The sequence below is a fragment of the Marmota monax genome, unplaced genomic scaffold, assembly GCF_021218885.2.
Source record: "Marmota monax isolate L192 unplaced genomic scaffold, Marmota_monax_Labrador192_F-V1.1 WCK01_AAM20220418_F8-fsc00027, whole genome shotgun sequence".
In the NCBI taxonomy this organism is placed as follows: domain Eukaryota; kingdom Metazoa; phylum Chordata; class Mammalia; order Rodentia; family Sciuridae; genus Marmota; species Marmota monax.
The window spans coordinates 3,188,268-3,211,203 of record NW_026694617.1 but is presented as its reverse complement, the minus strand read 5'-3'; the positions used below and the strand labels follow the sequence as shown (position 1 = coordinate 3,211,203).

Genomic DNA, 22,936 nt, shown 5'->3' with positions numbered 1-22,936 from the left:
TTATTCAACCTCAATACATGCCTTCTTTTCCTAGTTTGTTATTACTGATTTTATTTAATAATTTCATACCAAATCATATTTTTTTCTCCTTCAGTTTGCTCAATTGATTCCTATATTTTCCTAGGAAATATATTTTTTTCTGAAATTTAATTTGAAATCCAAAATTTTAAATTTACTGACATAATATTATTGATTTTATTCTAATATTTTAAAATTACTACATATAATTACATTCCTGTTTTCTAAATATTGTTTGTGTTTTCTGATTTTTAATAGGCTTTTCATGATTTATCTGCTGTAATAATCAGTGCATGTAATCAATTTTTAAAATTCTGTTCATTTTCTTTATGTACAAGTCATTAATTAGAAATGTTTGATTTTTTAAATTTATGCAAAGTTTTCTAGTTTATAGTTTTCATATTGATTTCAACACCATCAAATGCACACTGTAAACTATAGGTGCCAATAATAGAAACAACAGTTTTAAAATAGATTTACTCAATTTTGTCCTTCTGGATGTATAAGGTTTTTCAAGTTGACCTATGAACCACGCTGCATGGCCTCACAGAAACCAGATCACTCAGATTGTGTTTGAGAAATAGGAGTTATGTTACACAATGGAATGATATTCATGACATTTATATTACATGTCTTTGTACTCAAAGGATTTTTTAAAAGATTAATTCTACCAGGTAAGATCACTTTTCCCTTTCCTTTAGCCACCTTGAACTTCAGTCTGACCCAGTGACCTTTCTCTGAGGATCTCTTCAGTGTGACAGGACATCTGTACTTCCTTGTCAGAGCACAGACCATAGAAATGTTTGGTTCTTTAGCAATATTTGAACTTTAGACCAGTTTCATATTTGGGCTAATACAACAAATTTCTCCAGCTGCATAAATACTCCTCCAAACCAGCCTTGACCCAACCTTTTTTTATTCCTTTCTTCCCTAGAGATTGTCTGCCTGTTTGCTACATTTTTTTCATTGTTTTGTGTGTACCAGGCTTTATGGTAGACAGAGGGATTACATCAGGAAACAGACAAGTATAAACTCTGCTCTCTGCTCTTAAGAAGCTTCAGTCTAGGCAAGAAAGCAGATCACACAAGCACACATACACACCACACACACGCCTGGCCAACACAAACTGCCTATGATTTAGCATTGCAATAAATGTGATGGAGACAGTAGAGAAGACATGGTGACCCTTCTAAGGGGACGGGGCAAAAGAGACTAACATTGATGCCTCGAGTTTTTGAAATCACCTGAATCATAAGACAAGAATCTGTTAGTGCTTTGTTATTTTCTGCAAGCACGGATTTATGAGCATATTCTGGAATCTGTTGAATTCACTTTCTGTTTCCACTTTTTATCTACTTACATTGGGTATATTTCTTAACCTCTGTAAATGGGTTACTCCCTAAAAACAGCAAATAATAATAACACCCACTTCATAAGTGTGTAAACTAGTTTTCACCTACTCTTTTCCCTTTGCTTACTTACCTCCATGTATAAAAGTCCCTGACAGGATGGTTTGTCCCCAGGTGGGCAAGGCCAGGAGGAATCCATGGACCCAGATGTGGTGCCATGATTACCTGAATTTTTACCAGAATCTTTTGTTTGCCTGTGGAATTTTTTTTTTTACTTTTATTACTGATTGATTCAGTGCTTTTTAACTTTCTCTGCATACTATAATAACTTGAAAGGTTTTAAAATATTACAAACATCAATCCTTAATAGATCAATAAATTCAGAAGCCTATGGGTCAGGCTTCAATCTTTGTATTTTTTAAAAGTTACCTATGTTATTCTAACCTGCATCTGGGATTTAAAAAAATTATTACATTACACACAGTTTTTATGGACATTAGTCAGAGAAGACCAAATATACACCTACCATAACAATAAACATAAAAGCTATTAGTGCGGTTATAAAAACCTTTCATCTTGAACACAATGATTCAAATAGAGCTACTTGTAAAATAAAGATTAAAACAAATGAACAAACCCCACAACATGATAGCATTTAACATTTGAAGAATTCACTTTATTTTGAAAAGCAAAAAAGAGTAGGGGTGGTGATTTGAATTTCAAGGGACTTGGAGCTTAATATGCACAAGTTTATGTGTCAAATTAAAAATAAAATAATAAAAATTCTAGCAAATTAGAATTTGAAGCAGAAAAATCATTAAATGAAACACAGAATGTAATTTTACTTTAGTAAAACTCATAATCCCCCATGATGATATAACAATCATGAATCACAGTTTCAAAATACAGAAGGCAAAAGATATGTGGAATATGAGAGTAATTTACAGAAAGAAAATCACTGTAGGAGATTTTAAAAACATCTTTTTTTCTCTTGACAGATCAAGGGTATTGAAAAGAAATAATGACAGAGAATCTGAGTAATACTGTTACTAATGTTGAGTTAATAAATATATATTAGTCATATGCATGTGCCAGAAGTATTTTTGGAAGGAAATATAAATTATGTAATAAATTGAAAATTTGGATCTGGGCCACAAATGTGACAGATTTAGAAAGAGAAAATAAGAAATAGGATGGGGAGAATTAAAAAAACAATAAAGAAGTGAGCTAATGTTCCCTTTACAGGTAGAAATTATTAGATGTTCTTTAATTCTTTTATAATTTATCCTATTTTGTTTACTCTTTCCTCTTTGTATTGCAAACAGTAAATCTTTATTACATAAAAAGTATAAATTAGAATAATTTTTACAAAAATGAAGTGATTCAGAACCTTACCACACAAATAATCACACTACACGCATTACTAGCAAAAAGATATTAAAAAAACTTGGTTGACTCCTCCTATAAAACCATTAGGAAAATCTGCAGAATATATAAAACTAGGTTTATTAAATTTCTTGAGCAAGGGAAAACATTTTGACACAGCTTCACTATGTCTCCAATGGGAATGCTTGGGAAGGGTGCCTATGGAATTTCAGGTACAGAAAATAGTTATGAATGGTTATATGGCATAAGATAGCAATCACATTCAGGGCAGGGACTTGTGAGCTGTATAAACTACGTGATTTGCTGGAATAGTCAGTAGTTTGGGGTACATGTGGATCTATATGGTCACTTGTTACTTGGCTTGAAATGTAAGTTCTAAAATTTTTGTTTAAACATTTATTTGAGCTTAGATTGTTTGTGTTGCCGGTAACTGTTTGATATAGTTTCTCTGTTTGCATGCCACAGTGTTTTCTTTTTTAGGTAGTGACTTCATTATTAATTAACCTCTTCACACACAAAAAAATTGTGGCCATACAATATTCCAAGTTATTTACCAAGTTATTTTATCATTGAACATGTAGACGACTTTCATTTTGGTAATGTTAGATATTGTTTATATTTTTGAATATGTTAGTGAGCACTTGCCAATTATTTTGTTAAGATAAATTCCTAGAAGTGGTATTGCTAAATCAGAGAATTAAAGAAAGAGAATTTTTCAAAAAAATTTTTGAGGAAAATGATCAAAGTACTGGTCAGAGAATATGTACCAGCCGAACACGGATGGAGTTTTGTTTTCCCTCCATCTAGTCAAGATCCATTCACCAAATATTTATTGAGTACCTATTGTTTATCAGGTAGTACATAATGCTTGTGTGTGAGATTTACATGATAAAGATTTTTTATGATTCATGGTAGTACAGGAAGTATATGCCCCTACTGTGTGGTGACTCTGTGGAGCAGAATAGGAAATTCCTGGTACCTCTAATACTTGGGTAGGGCCATGTGTTGATAATTCCTTGATTATATAATGGGATTATGTATGTTAGTTGTTAAGTTTTCTGAGAGTTCCTGGAAATACTCTGACACTGACCCCAAGCTAAGAAAAAGGTATCTTTAATATTTTGGGGGTTTGGGGTGCTGGTTATTGAACCCAGGATCAACCAGATGCTAAATACATGCTCTACCTCTGGGCTATGCCCTCAGACCACTATATCTGTCACATTTTCAATCAAATAGTTGATTGACATTGTTGTCTTTATTTGTTCTTTTTTATTTTCAGAGGAAATAAAAAAGACCATCTATGCTTATGGCTTTGAATGAATGAGAGAAATGAACTTGAATTTAAGTGTTCTCTTCCCTACTTTTCTTTCTTTCTTTTTTTTGGGGGTGGGGTGGGGTGGGTGGGTATTGAGGATGGATCCCAGAGATGCTTTACCACAGGGCTACCTCCCCAGCCCTTTATTTATTTATTTTTATTTTTGAGACAGGGTCTTGCTAAGTTGCTTCAGGCCTTGCTAAATTGCTGAGGTTGTCCTGGAACTTGTGATCCTCCTGCCTCAACCTCTGGATCCACTGGGATTATAGGCTTATGCCACCAGGCCTAGCTCCTCCCTACTTTCAGATTAATATTTAAAGTTACTTATCCAAATGTGAATTTTTTTTACTGTGAGTTTTAAATTAAATAAAGAAGTTATCAAAATCCTTCTACTGTGCAAAAATGATTATTATTGGCACTTGACACTAAATTTAGAATTTTATTATCTTCAAGAATGCAGATCACCTTAAAGCTCCTATTCTTCTTGTGTCTTTGCCAACTCAAAGTAAACGGGTTCTGAAATGATTTTAGGTGTAATTTTCACATCTTGAAAACACAATGACCAAGGAAAACAAACAATTTATCCTTCCCCACTCACATAAACAAACAAGTAGCAAACACTAACAGAGGGTGAAACAAAATTTCAATATGCAAGAAGGGAATTATCATAAAAACCTTGATTTATGTTTTTTTAAATCACCACCATCACCAATAAAAGTCTTTCAATCATAATAGTCACATTGCAGCTTTTCTTAAAACATTAGCAGCATTAACTTCTCTAAAATCTTGTCCTTCCTTTCTCACTGTATATATTCTTTTATTTTGGACTACCATAATATTTGTTTCAAGAAAGCAAAACTTTGAAATTTTTATGAGGTACTCTGAAAAGATCTTTGATTCATGATCCAAAATGCTAGCATTCTTACACTGCATTGGGTAAAACTATAAAATACCCTACCAAAACATGAGCCCAGTTGGTTGGGGAGCACCTCTGTAACATATCACTGCGTCTCTCCACTATGCTTTGTATACAAGGGGAATTTCACATTTATTGTTGAAAGTAGTCATGGACTGTAGCAATATTCACATTAGCCAAGATGTAAGATTAACATTAACTGTGCATCAAGAAGTGGTTTATGTACACATTGGAATGCTATTCAGCCTCACAAAAAAGGAGGATATTTGGTCATTTTGAAGCCAGCATTAAAGATCTGCAGTCAATATAGACAGGAAAATCAGGTCATATCTATCAGGGAGGCCAATTTGTGTCTGGGAAGTTGGAGAAGGATAGAAATGTTCTCCACCTTTATCAAGATAACCTGCCCCTGCTCCATCCTGTTGCTAAGGTAACCAGTCCCAGGGACTGTCCCTCCCTACAGGGAGTTGTAAAAGTGGTGAATTAAAGCATTCTGGGCTGCCCAGATCACTCCATTTGGCCTTTTCCCCTTCCATCTGCTTCTCACCTTTTGACCATCCCACCTGAGCATCTCCTGGGCCTAGTCACCTTTTCAGGAAGGAGAGAGATAAGGAAAAAGAGAGCAGGAGAACAAAAGAAGCCTAGGACATTAAAAAAAAAAAAAAAAAAAAGCAGAATATTCTCACTTCTTGAGATACCAGGATACCAGCTATGGCTTCCTTCTACCACCAAGGGGAAATCTATGTTACCCCTTTTTATATAAACCTTCTTTCTTTCTTTCTTTATTAATTATTTGCTTTATTTAAATAATCCTGCTTTATTTATGCTTGCCTCAGTGAGCTTCTCTAATGTTATACTTCAACATGCGAGGAAGCAGAACTCCTTACTAGTAACTGGTGGTATCAATTTGTGACAACATGGATGAATCAGATAACACTAACTGAAATTAGCTAGATACACAAAGACAAATAAGGCAAGATCCTGCACATGCAATCTAAAATAATCTATCTCTTAGAAGCAGAGAGTTCCCAGGATCTGAAGAAAGTTTGGGAAGATGTTGGTCAAAGAAAAGAAAATTTCAGTTAGATTGAATAAGTTGAAGAGATCTATTGTACAATATTTTGATTATATTCTATAACAAAAGTACTAATTGCAGATTTTAAGGGTTCTCACCACAAAAATAAGATAGTGCATGTTAATGAGCTTGAGTTATGTATTCCCAATATTTATTTCAAAACCTCATGTTGTGCATGATAATAGATCTAATTTTTAATTGTTTATTAAAAGTGAATAAAAAATAAAAAAATAGTAAGTAATGTGCCGCAGGCCGGCTGCAGCAATATAAGGCGGGGGGGTGGGGTGGGGGGGTGTGACAAACAACTTGTGTACATTGATACAGCAGGAGTGGGAGACATTTATTGTAGGACAGGAGGGGTATATATACATTACACAAGGCTTATCTTAATTAACATAAACTAGATACAGCAGTCAAACAATAAGGAATCTCCACACTTAATGGATCGCTGGCCTTACTTTACAAACCACTCCCTCTGGCAAAATGCCAGGCACCATCTTGACTTGTTTATAGACCCTAACAGTAATGAATCTCCTACCAAAAGAAAATGGCATGGGGGTGTTTCCATTAATAGAAAAATGCATGGAATTTTAAAGAGATGATAATGTTATTGCTAGGCAACCTTTATTCCTTAAGTTTGCTCCTATATTTCTATTTGTAAGTTTTAGTGTAGGCAATATACTTCTCAACTCTTCATGAGATAATGTATATTCACATGAGAAACTAAAGATAAAAAATTGATCCTTTAGTTTTTTAATATTTTATTTGTAAAATGAACCAATATACCAGGACAACTGTGTACAAGGCTAGGTATTACATTTATATATCACATGTAGGTTGAAAATTGTCCATTGCAGATGTGGGTATTGAAATGAGAGGTTGCAGATGATAGCAAGAGGTGGTTAAAGGAGGCTTGCTTACGAAAATGAGGTTTGAGGAATAGACAGGATTTATCCAAGAAGAATAGACAGGATTTGTCCAAGAAGGAACAAAACAGGTATAAATGGGCTTGTTCACAGGTGAAGAAACCAGTTTAGCCAGATTTAGCTATGATTCTTTTCAGCACAATGAAAACAGAATAAAAGAGGTTAAAATGATGTCATATTGTTGCTACCTCTGAAAAAAACATAATTGTACATATTATTTTTATCATTCAATTAGGTAAATATTTTGTTCCTATAGGGTAGATCATTGGGTACGGTAAAAGGGGATATTTGGGAGACAATGTTGAGAAAATGATAAGAAATTTGTTTCACAGAATCCAGATGGCATTTAAAATAGGCATTCTAACATTACTCTACAGAAAAAGTATTTATTAAGAAATAGTTGCATGGAGCAGGTTTCCAGAAGGAACAAAAAATGTATTAGAGGGATGGGGATGTGGCTCAAGCGGTAGCGCACTCGCCTGGCATGCGTGCGGCCCAGGTTCGATACTCAGCACCACATACAAAGATGTTGTGTTTGCCGAAAAGCTAAAAAATAAATATAAAAATTCTCTCTCTCCCTCTCCCTCTCTCTCTCTCTCTCTCTCTCTCTCTCTCTCTCTCTCTCTCTCTCTCTCTCTCTCTTTTTAAAAAATGTATTAGAGTCCCAAATAATGATTTTAATAGGAATGTTTTGTCATTTTAGTCAAGTCATGCAAATGTTTTCTAACAATTTATTCTCAGCTCTAAATAACCCAAAGTTGCTCTCAGTTACTGATTTGTATAGTGTGAATTATGCTCACAAACATCCATTACTTTTCCTCTAGGGTAGCTCTCTGGACAACTAATTTTTTTTTAATCTTTGATTGTTCAGCTTCTATATATTCTCATTCTTCCACTCACATTTTCTCAAAACATAGAGGACCATTCTCTTTCTGTCACTAAACTAGCTGTTTCTCTTATGATCAGTAACATTTCTTTCTTTTATAACATTTTAAAGCTTTTCAAAACCAAAAGATACCATAAACAAATGCCTATTCCACAGTTGGTGGGTGTGAGGATGAGAAGAGAGGGGAAGGGCCTAGGAAATATATCTCTGCCACTAAAGCAGAAATGGTCCAGATGCTTCAACAATAAAAACAATAAAGCAACAGTTCAGTTCTCTTCCAGCTTTACTTATTAAGATCTTTTCCTTTTCCTATAAATAAGAGCAAGAATAGAATTATAAATTGCAAAAGGAATGGAGCAAGCAATTGCCCATGTTATAAATGAATGTAGCTTATAGTGTTATTTCAGAAGGAATTTGTTCTGGCTTTCTTCAGCAATGCAAATATCCTCTACATCCGGTGTCATTTTTTTATATTACAATGACTGACTAGGCTATTGTGGGTTTATTATAAGAAAAATCATTTTAAATGACAGCATAAGAGCTATTGGGATATGACCTGAGAGGTTAGTAGGCCATGGGCTAATTTCTTATGGGAAAGAGATGCTTTGCATTTTCATTCACCTGGAAAGAAGGGTCAGAGTAATTGGACAAGTCTGAAATTCCTGAACTTTGCAAGGGGCACAGGTGAAAATATAACTGGTGAAAATTGGAGGCTAATTATCTTTAAGCTATGAAATAGGGACCACATATATTCTTCTGCATAAAGTGAGAATTTGAAAACAATTCAATGGTACTGATAGTAAATACAAGTTTTTGAAATTCTAAAAATTTCAGACTATGCTGATTTGAATGGCAATTTCTACTTTGGGCAATGTTTTGGTAAGACAATAAACTAATAAATTAAAATATCTAAAAAATATACTTGCTTTAGTAAGACTCTTCAGCTATTGGTAATTTAGTGATTTCTGCATGAATAAACTGTATAAATTAGTACTACCTTCATAGTCTAAATTATAGATTACTTAATACACTTAACAAGGCAAAAAAAATAATTTTTGTGACCACTCTTCAGAGTATTTTATAGGCAAAAAAAGACAAAATTTTTCATTTAATTTTGACCCAAAATATCACTTACTGAGAGACTATATATATATATATATATATATATATATATATATATATATATATAATTTTTTTAGTTGTTGATGAATCTTTATTTTATTTATTCATATGTGGTGCTGAGAATCAAACCCAGTGCCTCAAACATGCTAGGCAAGTGCACTTCCATTGAGTTACAACCTCAGCCCATTATTAGATATTTTTAAAAATCTGAGGAAGTGAACTTTGTAGCATAGTGCAAGGAAGAAATTAGCAGCAGCTTTTGAATTCTGGTCAATATGTGTGTGCAGATAGATTAGGAAAGCTTTTAAGAATCAGTGCTCCATTTATCATGACAGAGAGGAAAGAAAAAGTTGACACATAAGTATACCAAAATTAATTTAAGTTTTACAATTACATCTCTTTTGTGATGAGAGTACAAAGAAATGTACTTTGAGATAAATTGGCTTGGAAGTGACTAATTTAGGTCAGTTATTAACTTTATCTTGTACCCATCAAAGCAAGGATGTATCATTTTAGAAATCAAAATCTGGAACTCTAAAGCCTTCCAAGTATATTATGTATTGCCTCCCCAGTTGGAATCCTCCTCTCTGTCAATTTCCCTGTGATATTTATTGTATTTTCTGACATTCACACAATTAAAATATTATCCATACAGTATAAATAAAATCTGAGGCTGGAAAGATTAATGTCCAAAGAGAATCAGCAATTGAAAGGAGGTGGCAGTGGACGTATTATACTATTGCGTAATCAGATAGCAAGTATTAATATGGCTTCCAGGGTTCATCATGCAAGGAAGACTCTGCCCTGAAGGTAGATGAACCAAAATTCTTAAAAAATAGTGCACGTCAATATTCTCAGCCTAAATGGCTTACTTTGCATTATAAAAACAAGTCACCTGATTGTGCCACCTCTTCATCTGGTTTACTAATATGTAAAATCTATATAAATGCTATTTTTGCTATTCCTCATCTCTCTTATTGATTGGGTGTGATATGATTAATTTGGGGAGGCTTCAGCATAATCATTAGACCCTCACCTCCAGCCTGTCAATACACATCTGCCTTAGTCCCTGACCCTCATTTTTATCATCCAGCATTAAATCACAACTCTGCTGCAAGTTTTGTTCTGATTTTGTTCCTTAGTTTGGTTACAGATTCTCCATTTTATTCCTTTGTAGTTCTGCTCAGAAGTTTTGAGTTCTTAAACTACTCTGCATAATTCTAATTTTACTTTATATATGGAATTTTAAAGCAAACCTGTATGATACCATAATGAATTCTAAACTCATTAGCATTGCTGTCCTTTCATAACAACTCTCATTTTATGCTATTTTCACAATGTTTCTGCCTCATGCAGGAAAAAGAGCAGTAACTAAATGAATATGCAAAATCAACAATTTTCCTATAAATACTGCATGAGTTAATTTAAGTCTTGCTTAAAATTTCTAGAACACATCCAACAGGTGACATGAGTTGATTATCATTGGTGTATAAAAGCATGCTAATAATTTTTAAAAGGGTCAATAAAAACAGACAAAGAATAATAATAGTAATTGACAAAAGAAATACAAATCTGGTAAAGATATATTCAAATATGCTATTTGGTGAGAATTTTATAAATAGGCAATCTAATGCATTGCTTATGGAAATGGAAATTGGCATAAATGTTTTCAGGGGGGATTTGAAAAATTCAACTTTAAAACTTAAAAAAAAAACAAAAATTTGATACAATAATTAAAGTTATGGATTTTTTTGTTAAAAAAACATGAATGTATACAAGATCTCTGTACAAAGAAAACAGAAAAATGCCAAAGTCTAAATACCCAAAAAGGGTGCAGAATGAATAAATAATATTGAAAAATATTGAAATATAACCTAGTAGAACAGTGGATTAGGCACTAGAATTAGGTTGCTTGAATTCCAGTCATAGACTCTGACTTATGATCTCTCCAGCTTTCCTAATTAATTTAAACTCTTTGTACCTTAGTTTTCTCATTTTTGGAATGTGGGTAATAATAATACCTAACTAAAAATATTGAGGACATTCAATTATATAATACTACAAGCATTTGGAACATTGTCTAGTATATAGGAACACTCAGTAAAATGTAGCTATTATTTGATGATCTATTATATACTCATAAAACCAGGTTGTTAAATGTTGGTAATATGAAAATTATTATATATGAATTATATATATTATATATTATAATTGAAATGTTATTTATACATGCTTATTATATATGAATACGCATGTATAAATAACATTTCAATTATAAAGTCAATATTTTTAAACTACCTCCTAATGATTTCCCCCTTTTTAGTAGTTCAGTTTCTTTTCTACAGCCCCTGTTTACCTGCACCTTCAGGAAACAGGAGACTGAAGGATCACCTGGGGAAAGAAGAGCAGAGAAATGAATTCCAGGTACTGTAGTTTAGTTAAGTAACACCAGTTCCCCAATAACATGTTTTAAATTTCAATCACCATAGCATAATTAGTTATGGATGATTACCAAACATCAGCTCCACCACTAGTTCTTAAGTCTACAAATCTTATATAACAGTAGTGCATTGTTATGGTTTGCATATAAGGTGTCCCTTAAAATCTCCTGTTTTAATTCAGGAATGTTCAGAGGGGAATTGACTGGATTATGGGAGTTGTAAGGCATTAATCTATCCTAGTTTGAATGAACTAATATTCACCTGTAGACAGGTGGGGTGTGGTTAGTGGAGGCAGATATCTGAGACTGTGCCCTAGAAGGTTCATCTTCCCCTCAGTATCGTCTTTCTGTTTTCCAGTCACTATCAGGTGAGCTGTGCTCCTCCCCATACCCTCTGCCATGATGTTCTACCTCACCTTGGGCCCAAAGAGATGGATTTGGCTGACCAAGCATTTAACCTCTGAAACCACTAGCCCAAACGAAACTTTTCTTCCATCTGAATTTTTCATGTCAGGTGTTTTGGTCACAGTGACAAAAAGTTGACTAACATATTCATTACCAATCACATCCTTGAAAGCCTGACAGGGATTGGGCATTATGCAACTGCTAGCTCATGTGCAGATAGCAAAACATGCAGCTGTATGTTCTGCCTGGGGATAAATTCATCTAATGTTTTACAGAAATGTATAATAAAAGGGTGAAACTGCCCAACAAAGATAAAAATGCAGTTTTAAAAAACAAGCAAACAAACAAACAAAAAAGATATTTCTGGAAGTGAAAAATCTTATTTGAAAGTGAATGGAGTTATAGAAGCAGGGCCTGACTATGGGTACATTGACACAGCTACCATGTTGACACTGCAAGAGAATTTAGGTACCAGCTATTGCAACAGAGTTAAATTGACTTTACCAACACAAAAAAGGAAAGTGGTTTTCACATAAAGGATAAAGCTGTCCTAGAGAAATTGATAATAGCAAAAGCCTTTACATGAAAAGGACTATTGAGGATATTTCATGACATTGAAGATCAAAAGGAGAAAATGTTGATACTGTTCCAAACTTAGAAAGGAATATACAACTTTGAAAGTATAGTAAAGATTCTCAGTAATCATAAGTTATATAAGGAAAAGAAGACAATCTGGTCAAATTACTCAATTTTTTTAACAAAGAAATAAAATAATTCTTAATGTTTCTAACATTTTCAAATATGCTGTGTTAAATAATCAACAGCTTTACTGTTCTTGTCATCTTCTATGCATTTATAATCGACAACAAGAACAGTTAAAATTTTTGATATACATTTGTATAGATGAAGAAACTAGCCACAGTGGTGCATACCTGTAATCCCAGTAACTCTGAAGGTGAAGGCAGGAGGATCTCATTTTCAAGGCCTGTCTGGGTATCCTACTGAGACCCTGTCTCAAAATTTTAAAAATAATTTAGAAAGAATTCTGGATGTAGCTGAGTAGTGAAGTATTCCTGGTTTCAGATCCCTCCCTAAAAAGAAAGGGTCAAAGAGCAAAGTAGTTTTCCCTTTGATTCTTAATAGTGCTTTGTGTGATTTGGGTTTGCCTAGTAACTTTATGTTACCATACATCTATGCAAAGTGAGGACTGTTTGTATATGATATAAAGGCAGTAAGGGAGAAAAGGGTAGAGAGATGCTCTTCTAGGCAGAATTGAGGAAGAGAAGCAACTAAGACTATTTTATTTCATAGGAGTATTCTGCACCACACAAGGATTTGGGTTGAAACCATCAGAAATATTTGGGAAAATTCTAGAATCTAGAGGGACATTGCTCTTTATTTCTAAGGACATAGATAAGAAAAAGCCAAGCCTTTGAGAGAAAACATCAGCCAACAGGAGTTTAAGGAGCAGTCAAGAGATAGTGTGATTGCATAAGGACATCTAGAGGAAGAGGTCTAGAATTTGTTAGGTGACCCAGTGGAAGACAATATTTGTCCTGTTGCTTAAGACAGGGGTGGAAAACCCAGATGGTGGATGTGGTTGTATAGTGGCACTCCCTTTCTCCACAGAAAAGTCTTAACTGGTCTTCTCCAGAAATCTTCACCATGGTTGATTTTAAGACTGTCATCAAAAGAGTCTCTACAAAAGAGTTCAATGTCGATAAACTTTCTATTTTCATGTTGCCCTATTTTACTTGGCCACTGGCTGGCAAGAAATCAGCACTCCAGGTGCTGGACACCCTCTTACCTGTTTTTCACAAACATGTTTCCAGTATAGTAGTTTGTAGAAATATGGAAACAAGGCCTCTGGACTTGAGCTGGGGCTTCATAGAGATGTCTACATTTCTAAGGTAAGAGAAATTACCAATTGGGCTCCATGGTAACAGCTGGCAGGGGGAGGAAAGAAAGGGGAGAAGAAGCTCTCCCCTTCTCGGGTATTATCCTTGAAGGATTAACTTGCCCAGAACAGTGAAAGAAAAATACTGCTTTTATGTGAACTTCTGAATATTGTGAACTTCTGAGCCCCTCCCCTTACATGCTGGGTATAAAATTCTGAAACTACCTGAACTTGGGGTTCAGGGGATTGATTGATTTCAGCAAAAGCTGTGTCCTCTGAACCTGGCTGCAGCCAAATAAAACTGTTTCCTGCTATCTTCAGTGCCTAGCCTGATCTGTCCCCACAACAGTTGTACTAGAGCTAGTAGATGGATCAAGTGTCAAATTGATTAACTTTCTGGGAAGAGAGATTCAAGTGTGTCCTACAAGTGGCCAGGAGGGCAGTCTAGGAATTGTGTTAGCTGCTGTGCACTAGGTATTTGCAGGAGAAATGAGCTATCCTTCACCTGAAAGTTGGAGGAAGCCACTGGAAATAGGAAAAATTTTCACAATTTCAACTACTACACACACAAAAAAATAGGTAACATTTACTCCTGAGCTCAAAAACTACCTTAGGTGTACACCTTAGCAGCTCGGGAGGCTGAGGCAGGAGGATTGTGAGTTCAAAGCCAGCATCAGCAATTTTAGCTAGGCCACAAGCAACTTAGTGAAACCCTGTCTCCAGACAAAATATAAATAAGGGTTGGGGATGTGGTTCAGTGGTTAAGTGCCCCTGGGTTCAATCCCTGGTACCCCCCAAAACAAACAAATAAAAACAAACAAACAAATAAAAAAACACCTCAGGATTAAGGGAGGGAAATATTTTAAGAGTGACTTAAATTTTGAACTGACTGAATATTTATCTGAGACATTTTTGATCCTGAATTGGGTGAGAAAAAGATTTGATTTTTGCATACCATAGGTTTAAATTTTGAACTCTCTAGGATAATCTACAAAGACTGAAAATGTGATTCTTCTAAAAATTAACTTACTTTCAAAGCAATGAGATTCATACTGAACGGCAATTTCTTGATGTTGTTCTCTGTTTTCTAGATTTCCAGAGATAAGTGCATGTTATTTCTTAGGAGGCGAAATGTTTCTTACAGAATCAAGTAAGAACAAACAAGAAGTGTCTTGCAATTAGAACTGGGCCTTGGAAGTGCTGAATAGAAGATCTGAGATTGTTTCTTCTGGAAAAGATAAATAAGGTAAGGACAATAATGTCTGTCTTATCTACCTAACACATTAATGTATTTGGAAAATCAAGTGAGATAACCTAACATGGTTTAGTGCCAGACAAAGTTTTAGGTTTATTATGGAACTACAGCATGAAAACGAAAATAGATATTGAAATTGTCCAAACAAATTGATTTGTATAAATGGAAATGAGATAATTCATATAAAAGGAAGAATTACAAGCAGTAAAGTCTACTCATTTTATTTCATTTCTTAGAAACATTGTTTTTCCAAATATGAGTCTAGGAGAACAACAAAGGCCAGTTATATTTTTTGTGGTAAAAATATTAGCAACTTAATACATAGAATTTTCAATCCTCCAAGACTATTGTATGGGAAGATTCTAAAGTATGCTATAATAGAGGGCCACTGCCCTGTGGATAGTTAGGCTGAGCACAGTGGAGACGGGCCAGTTGCTACATAATTACATCCCTGAAGCTGGGAGTTCTGTTTCAGATAATTCTAGCACATGAAATGCAATATCATTAATGTCATTTCATGCTCAGATGAGAAAAGTACTGAGATTGCCTTGCTTAAGAGTAGCTTAAAAAAAGAAAGGGAAAGAAAGTAAAACTTGCAAAATCAATGTTGCTATATTTTCTCTTAATTCTTCTAAGTCTTGTTTTACTTTCATACTAAAAATAGACTGAATGTTACTGATTTTATCTCTCCTTTCATTCATACATCAAATTTTATGGAAGGTCTAAAACTAATGTCCATAGTTATTTATTGCAAGTGTATATGTGAAGTGTATATATATATGCTTTTCTATCCTCTTTTATTGCTTGATTTTTAAAATACCTAAATAGAAGCAGTCTTTTTACAGATGTCTTTTCTTTATTGTAGCTTTATTTTCTTACTGTGGCAATGCATACACAACATTAAATTTACCAATTGTAAAATTCAGTGATATTTCATACCATTCTAATTTGATAAGGTCATCACCACTTTCTAGTTCCAGAGCAATTTTATCACTCCAAACACTTTTTTTCCCAAAAAAAAATTTCTGAATAGTTTTATTTCAAGACAAATACTTAGTGAAAACAATAGTGGTTTATCAACATCTTGGGTGAAATTATTAAATCAAAGAGTATAAATGTTCTGTATTATTGACTGTATCTTTGATTCAGCATTCCTTTAAACTTGAGAGGGATATCAAAATTAATTTTTCTTTAAAAATATGCATTACTATCAGATTATAGATTTAATACCTGTACATAATGAACATATTAGTACAATATAGAGTAGAAAAACTATCTAAGACATTACTTTTCATTTTATTCTTTATGTTGTATCTTCAACTTAGTAAAATTATTTAATATTACTTTAAAGCTATTAGCATACAATGAAATGAAAAACAATTCCCAAAATATAGAGATCATATGTCAATACCATCTTTACACTGATAGATTTTGTTTTGGTATAAAATACATACATAAATTTGAAAATAATTTTTGGTTAACATTTATTTAAACACATTACCATAGGATTATCATATATTTGCATATCATACTTTTGATAACTATCATAAAGACAAGTAAAAACAAAAAAAGGAGGCTTAATTATCACTGTTAAAAATGAGGGAAGAGATTTTTTTAAAAGATTATTTATTCATTATAGATATAGATAATATTGAGCTTCATTTTGACATAATTTTATAAGCCCAAAATGTAATTTGCTCCAATTCAATTCCCAGTGCTTCCATTTTCCCTTCCCTCCCTTCTCCCCCTATTCTCTTTTCTTTACTCTATTGATCTTGTATTTGTTTACAGTTTATTTACAATTGGTCAGATTCATTCCTTCATTCTTTCCTTTGCCAGTCCTTCCCCTTCGGTCCCCTACCTCTAATTTACTGGTGTCTCTTCTGTTTTCATGGGATCCCCTGGCTTTTTCTTTTTTAAAACTTTTGCTTTTTTCAGGGGTCTAGTTTCTACATAGGAAAGAAAACATCAGACCCTTCACTTTTGGGGTCTTACTTATTTTACATAGCATGATGGTCTCCATTCTCATCTATGTCTGATCATAAGAAACCCTAGTTTTCTGTTAACATTTATTTAAACACATTACCATATCATTATCATATATTAGTTTACCATACTTTTGATAACTACTATAAAGACAAATAAAAGCAAAAAAACCCAATGAGGCTTAATTATCACTGTTAAAAATGAACAAAGGTATTTAAAAAAAATTATTAGTTCATTATAGATATCATCATATATATATGGATATATATATATATATATATATGTATATATATATCACATTTTCTTTATACCGTCATCTGTTGATGAGCACAAGCTGGTTCTGTAGCTTGGCTAGTGTGAATTGTGCTGCCATAAACATTGATGTGTCTGCATTATCCCTACACTATGCTGATTTTATATTTTTTAAAAATATACCAAGGAGTGAGATACATAGATCACTCTATACTGCCTTCCAGAGTGGTTGTACTAGTATGCAGTCCCACCAACAATATATGAGTGTTCCCTTTTACCCACATCCTCAACAACATTTGTGTTTGTGTTCTTCATAATTGCATTTCTGACTAGAGTGAGATGAAAACTGGGTGTAGTTTTGATTTGCATTTCCCTGATTGCTAGAAATGTTGAACACTTTTTCATATATTTATTGATCATTTGTAATATTTCTTTCAAGAAGTGTCTCTTTAGTTATTTTATTTTCTTATTAAATGGGTTGTATGTCTTTATTCTTTCTTTTTGGTGTAAAGTTTTTTATTTCTTTATATATTTTAGATATTAATTCCCTGAGGAGCAGGTGACAAAGATCTTCTCCCATTCTGTAGGGTCTCTCTTCTTACTCTTAAATGTTTACTTTGCTGTTCAGAAGCATTTTAAATTGATGCCATTCCACTTATTGATTCTTGGTTTTATTTCTTGAGCTTTAGGACTCTTTTAAGGAAGCTGATGCCCGTGCCAGTATATTGGAGTGTTGAGCTCACATATTCTTCTAACAGTTGCAGAGTTTCTGGTCTAGTACCTATGTCTTTGATCCATTTTGGTTTGGCTTTTATGTAAGGTCAGAGATAGGAATCAATTTTCATTCTTCTACATATGAATATTAAGTTTTCTTAGAAACATTTGTTAAGTTTTGTACAATATATGGAAACTTTCTTGATTATCAAATGATTATATCTATATAGGTTTATCTCTATTCTATTCCATTATTTTCATGTCTATTTTCTTGCCAGTACCATGCTGTTTCTAATACTGTAATTCTGTAATATACTTTGAGGTTCAGTATTGTGATGCTTCCAGCATCACTGGGAAGAGATTTTCCTCCCTCCTTTCTTGTAATGCATTTACTCTAGAAAACTGTCATGGTAAATACTTTCTCCTCTCTTTAAACTATGTATAAATCCTTTAAAAAACAAGATAGGCTTTTTGTCAGTTTTATGACTTAGGAATGTCTTTTTCCAGTACCATGAGCTATCTTTGAAAATAGCATCCATCTTCTCCTTTCTGTTGGAAATTGGGAGCTTTTCTTCTGGATACAGTCAGTTAGAGAATGCAGAGGATCAACCCAACTTCCAGGTAAATTTAGCATGAACTATGGTTGTGAGAAATTGTGCTGTGAAGGTATTTTGCTTGAGGATTCATTACTGTGTATCTTAAAACATATATGTAATGGTTTGTATCTGCTTGGCTACAAAAATGGGTGAGATTTCTTTCTCTTTTGGTAATCTCTTGTTAGATTGTCAGCAATGTGCACCACAGTCTAATGTTTATTCAATAATAAAAGTTTCATTTTCTTCTACTACCTTGCTGAGAGTATTTCTGGGTTGAAAACTTTGTTTTAAGTTAGATTTCCCCAACACTATAAAATACTCCCCCATGAGGAGATATAACTTAATTATGTAGCTATCCTTGAAAACTCTGATTTTTAAAATATTATTATTTAAATAATATTGTGATGAAATAGTATATACTAATCTTCATCTGACTTTCCAGTTTCTTCAAACAAACTTCTTGGAAAGCAATTAATTGTGTCAAGGATCAACCTTTATTTAGACCTTTATTACATGTATGATAGTTTCATTTACTACATTATGGTCTTGAAGATATATAGAATTGAAATTCGTGAAAATCAAACAATAGATTTTAATGTTATAATGTGAATACTTTTTCAAGATAATTAGAGAACAATCCTATTCTTAATTACTTGTATAAATGCTTAATTTTTTGTTTTAAGTCTTCCATCAGGAGACTGTGTGTGTGTGTGTGTGTGTGTGTGTGTGTCCCCATTACCTGGCTAATTTAACTCACTGGAGGTTAATTATAATGTTTTAATTCTACTTTGTCTTAACAAAGAGTTTTATAAAGATAAACTTTCATCAATTATTTGTACTAACAGGCAGTTCATAATACTGATAAAATATATTGATATAAAATACTGATAAAATACTGATAAATAATAATGATAATAATTAAGTAGGTAAGCATTAAGTATAAGCATTTGTTTTTTGATATACTTTATTATCATACATTCTAGCCCTTTAAGGTTCTTTAATGTGACCTGAAACAGATAGAAAACCTCTTTAAATGTGTGGTTGAAAAGTGGGGTTGATGGCAATTTTGTAAAGGATTGAGTGGCAGGAGGTTATGATGTTGTCTTACCAATTTTCTTAAAACTTTCCCAATAAAGATTTAATGAACTGCTTGGTTTTCTTTTGCTAAAATTGCTATATAGCCAGTATTCCTATAAAGGGTCTAGGAAACTGCACTTAAATCTACATTTGGATTATTGGATGTCATCAATTATCACCTCTTTATTATGAAAAAGTCAATCATACCAAAAACTGAAAGCAATGGTTTAATGGATTGTCAAAAACTCACCACTCAGCTTCAGAAATTATCAGCTCTTATTTCCTTTACACCTCACCCATTAGCTACTCCCAGACATTTATTCATCTATAAATATTTTAGCATGTATCTCCAGAAGATCTTTAAAAGAATACTAATTTTTAAGTAATATAATTATATTTTTATTTTATTATATTACCATTTTTATGTCCCAATTTTTTGGTATTGTTATTTAGCATTTTTAGTATTATTATTAGTAGTTTCTTAATGTCACTCACATTTCCCTGGTAGTCTTTTATTTTATTGCAATTCGTTCAAATTGAGGTCCATATCAAGTCCACAGATTTTGAAGAGTTGATAGGTCTTTCAAGTCTTTATTTTATCTGTAGAGTCTCTCCCTACCTTTATTCTTTGAAATATTTTAAAAGAAAACAGTTCATTTTTATGTAGATGTTTTCCTTTTGTAGTGTGGATGTTGCTTTTTACAGCCCTGCAATATAAGTTCTCTCTGTATAGCCTACAAAATGATAGTTAATGATAGAGAACTGTTCAAACTCAAGTTTGATATTTTGGGGTTTTATACTTCTATCAGGAGACTGTGTGTGTGTGTGTGTATCCCCATTACCTGGCTCATTTAAGTCAATGGAGGTTAATTATAATGTTTTAATTCTACTTTTATGTCTTAACAAAGAGTTTTATAAAGAGAAACTTTCATCAATTATTTGCACTAGCAGGCAGTTCATACAGGAAAAAATAGACATTGATTCTTTGCTTATTTTTTGCTGTGTAATCATTTGATTATCTACCATCTTCCAAAGCTGATCAACAAACTTTAATATTTTAGTTTTATTTTTGGTATCATTTTAATTTTATGTATGAACTACATTAGAACAATTTCCTGCAATCCATATTCTTACTGGTTCTCAAAGTAATGCACATCTGACCAATGGTAGGCTCAAAGTGTTTACTGAATCCTTGGTCAGAAATCTCATTGTTGGTACTTTCTTTGACTTTTGGCTTCTTTGATTTTTGCCACTGCTCAGTTTACACATTTTTACCCTCCATCTAGAATCTGTTATTTCCCTAAGAAACTCTGGCTCATTTTTACAGGTGTATTGGGTGAATATATTCTAGCTACCAGGGATACTCATTGCAGTTGGATCATGTATCACTTATGTATTTTGATTCTCACTCTTTAATTATACCTTGCACCTTTTAGGAAAAAAAATTAAAATATTTAACATCTGGTATACTTTTTTTTTGGTACTGGGGATTGAACTCGGGGCACTCAACCAATGGCCACATCCCCACCTCTATTGCACATATTATTTAGAGACAGGGTCCACTGAGTTGCTAAGTGCCTTGCCATTGCTGAGGCTGGCCTTGAAGTCATGATCCTTCTGACTCAGCCTCCTGAGCCACTGGGATTATAGGTGTGCACCCCCCATGCCTGGCTGGTATAGTTTTTAATTGTGTTTTGAGTTCTGCTGACAGATACAGCAGAGTTCTATTTTTCTCTATTACATTCATTTTTGAAAAATAGAAAATAAAAGAAAATAAAGTCTTGAAAAATAAGGTAAGTTTCTTATGAAATTCAAATTGTTCATTTTTATTTGCAAAAAAGGAACACACCAAGGTAGCTGAGGGTGCCCATTTTAGTATTTTTGAAGTGCCAGATTAATTGCTCTTTAGTAAATTGATTCAGTTACCATTACAATCTGAAGTACTATTGTTTTCTTTGTTTCAGTTGTTCAATATGAGCCCTGAAAATTAAACACTCTGTCCAATATCATTCTCTGAGATGTCTTCTCTTATTAATTGAACAGTTTAGAGATAAATACTATCAAAAGATTGTGCAAATATCTGTTCAATAGATAATATGTGAAAATCCAAATTTGATATAAGAAGCAATTTATGGTAATGATAGGATGAGGGTTAAAGTCTCAAAATTTGTAAGTTGAAAGTATAAGTGTTTTAGTTAGTGTTTTCACTGTTGTGACTAGAGGATTTCGACCAGCAATTATAGAGGAGGAAGAGTTTATTTGAGGGCTCATGGTTTCAGGTGTCTTAGTCCATGGAAGGTTGGCTCCATTCCTCAGTGATGGAGGTGAAGCTTAACATCATGGCAGGAGAGTATGGTGGAGAGAAGCAGCTCACATCAAGGAGATCAGAAAGCAGGGAGAGACTCTACTCACCAAATACAAAAATATACCCAAAGCCATGTCCCAATTCCTACCTCCTCCAGCCATATCCTACCAGTTCAGTTACCACTCAGTTAATACTTATCAGGGAATTAAATCACTGATTGAATTAAGACTCTCACAACCCAATCATTTCTCCTCTGAACCTTTTTGCATTGTCTCACACGTGAGCTTTTTGAGGGAACCACACATCCAAACCATAACAATAAGCCATGTCTAAACTCCTAGATTAAAACTGTTAGTGAGCCTGATAATGCAATATAAGAAATGAAAGACAGACAATTTTGGTGGAAGGACATTTTCCCCATGTGATGATAAAATAATAAAATTGATCCTTGAGTAATGAAGCGGATTCTCCTTTAACCAAAAAATTTAAAATAAACAATGAAAAAATAAACACATATATGAATGAATAACTGAGTATCTCTGATGTGGTAGAATCTTCACTCATCCAGGCTAATGAGGACACTCTAATTTAGAACCACTTCAAAGAAAAAGGAAGGGATACCAGCCAAACTTACTTAATACCAAATATATTTTTGCAGCCCTATTTGCTGTGTTGATGTTAAAGAATACCAGAATACCCTGACCTAATTTGCAGTTCTCTTTCTCCCTTTATCAGACATGGACCAATCTTTATGGGCGGATCTCAGAATGAAAAGTGCATATCCAGCACCATATTGGAATTTCTATCTCACCAAATTCTTAAATCTTTTCAGACATTAGCATTAGCATTTTGATTTTGTGATGGTGCTCTCTTCTGTTTATAGGGTTGCCTCCCTGGTCTCAAGGCAATGGTGAACACTCTGCAGCAGCATAATCATCTTAATTTAGTTGAACATAAGGTTTTCCTGCTGAGAAAGCCTGCAGTGGAGCTGAAATACTACTGTGAAATTTCTCATT

At 33.5% G+C, this 22,936-nt stretch overlaps 1 long non-coding RNA gene across 1 annotated transcript in view; it reads left to right on the top strand.

Annotated features, from left to right (window-relative positions):
• LOC124077957 (uncharacterized) overlaps positions 1-22,936 on the top strand; it is a 133,187-nt gene that overhangs the window by 23,527 nt on the left and 86,724 nt on the right. The window contains exon 2 of the long non-coding RNA XR_006846770.2: positions 14,827-14,981. This is a non-coding gene — a long non-coding RNA (uncharacterized LOC124077957). The remainder of the gene's footprint in view (positions 1-14,826; positions 14,982-22,936) is intronic.